Below are 2,640 nucleotides of genomic sequence, written 5' to 3'. Positions count from 1 at the left end.
ATCGTACAGTCCCGCAGACTTATGCAGTAAGTTTCCAGTTTCCGCTCCATTTCACTTGCACCCTACGATGCAGTTGTTATTCGTGCCGCAGCGGAACTCAGAATATGTACTCCCTTCGGACAATGCGCCACTCTTGTTCCGCAATGGTCTTAGTGTGGAAGATCACTTGTAACTCACTTTCTGACGTCCCTCCATACTCGTAAATAGACAGCCTGCAGATACTTTCGGGTAGACGCTGAGTATAAGTTTAGTTACGGTGGTCACGTATAAGCCATAACGGATAAGGAATCCAAGACAACGCAAAAGGTAAGATTATAACTCTTCTCTAACTACTTGTAATAATGGGGTTGATCATAGTTACACTTTATCTGCTGCAGTCGTAGTCCTGAGTACATTTACGGTCACTGTAACATTTAACTTTGGAAAAGTTAAATTTAAAATTAATCTTGTATTATGTTTTTTAAACACATTTATTATACCTTAAAAACAAAATTAAGGTATTGTTACACAGGCAAACAATACTTACAATACAAAAGGAGCAGCTACATGCTCACTGCTCAAAATCCAAAACCAGAGTGACTCCACCTGCCAACATGGCAGTCACTATTTATATTTTCTTAACATTCCCGAACAATCCTCGGCATTGTCTAAAATTATTATCTCATTAGTTAACAATTAAAACTCTCATCCTAAAACAAATTACACATTTCATTGATTACTTAGATTCTTATATATTAAATACGAGTGGATTCTAATCTTCATATGAGGTGAAGCAAGTATAAACGCTTAGGTATCAAATGTTAACAATACACTTGTTATATTTACTAATTACAGGAGATTCATATCATATAAAATGTTCCTACCAATTAACAGACCTCTACACATTAGTATAATTAAGATTCTGTAATCATTTCCTTCGTAACTTATTCACAAGTACATATTTCCATACACCTCTATGTCAGAAACTACTGTTTATGGTTAAAATTTATGCGTTTTTATTAGTTTCAATTGGACTGTTATGTTTCAAAATGTGCAGCAGTGACTAATATCAGTTTATAACAGGTCGCCATGAAAGCATACCACAGCGTCATATTCACAGCGATATACGGTTCTGGCGCCCGGGTATGGACGCACCGACACTACACAGAACGGCAGAGAATAACTGCATATCGACGTTAGAAGAGCGTGATAATGAAGCTATCTGAGGGGTACCGAACCTTTCCAATCGAGTTATTATTTGTAGTTCTCGGAATATATCAAGTATAATGCTGCTTCATATTGGTTAAGGAAAGGGACTATAACATGTTATTGGCGTTAGGGTCACCAATACACTCCAGTTTTCATGTTCGACCATGTTCCTGGGTGCATTACGTGTTTCCATCTCTTGCCATATGACGGTACGTCCACATTGTGGTGCTATGGTGTGGAAAGAATAATGGCTCTGAGCACTATGGGACTTAACTTCTGAGGTCATCAGTCCCCTAGAACTTAGAACTACTTAAATCTAACTAACCTAAGGACATCACACACATCCATGCCCGAGGGAGGATTCGAACCTGCGACCGTAGCAGTCGCGCGGTTCCAGACTGTAGCGCCTAGAACCGCTCGGCCACTCCGGCCGGCAGTAGGTGTGAAAAGGCATAATGTTCGTGAACATACTGACCTCCAAATCTTTGAACGCGAAACACTCACTGGTCAACGTTATTGTGATACTGTACTCCCCCCCCCCCCCCCCCACGTGCGTCTTTTCAGTGGTGCATTTGGCCTGACTTCATTTTTATGGATGACATTGGGTGCGACCACATCGAACAGCGCAGGTAGAGGAGCTCTTGGGACGAGAGTATATTCGGCGAATGGCCTGGCCTGTGTTCAACCGCAAATCACAGTTCTGAAGAATCGAGGCCCACCATCGTCGGCGTGTATGGCGGTGACCTGGGAAGAGATCCCATCCTATCAAAGTTTTGGAGAGGCATAAAGTGTTACTCCTGTCGTCATGGTGTGGGTAGGCATCAGATGTGACTTCAGATTACGGCTAGTAGTAATTGAGGGACTGCTGACATCACAACAGTAATCACGGACGTCTTGCGTCCTCATGTTTTACTTTTCACGTGACTGTGTGCGACGAGTGCTTCATTTGTTTTGTCAGGCAGTATATTTTTTTACATTAGTCTCTTCCAGTGTTTCTGCTGCCCCATTCGCAGGCAAGTTAATTATTCGTGAATGTCGTAACGGATACCTTTCTAACCTCTCCTTTAGTCTGGTAAGCGTTATTCATAAACTTTCTTTCTATCGCATTCTTTCTAGAACATCTTTTTAACTACTTATCTTGTCCACTTAAATTTTTTCTTCGACTGCACATTTCAAATGCTTCCGGTTTCTCTTCTCAAAGTAGTCTATGGCCCCTCTCACTTGCATAATATCTTGACCTCCGCCTGTTTCCGCGAAATTCTCAGTTCCATGGCAATATCCAATAAGGCTAAGGCTCCATTACTGAGAAAGGGATTCTTCACCTGCGCTAATTTATTCAGATAATTCGGTTACTTTAGCTGACCTTGTAACTTTATATCTTAGACAGCAGAATTCTTTTACCTCTTGCACTAGGCGTCATTCCATATTTTAATACTGCGTGAGGTGGCACAG

This window comes from Schistocerca nitens, chromosome 1 (assembly GCF_023898315.1).
Source record: "Schistocerca nitens isolate TAMUIC-IGC-003100 chromosome 1, iqSchNite1.1, whole genome shotgun sequence".
Lineage (NCBI taxonomy): Eukaryota > Metazoa > Arthropoda > Insecta > Orthoptera > Acrididae > Schistocerca > Schistocerca nitens.
This window is presented reverse-complemented; position numbering follows the sequence as displayed.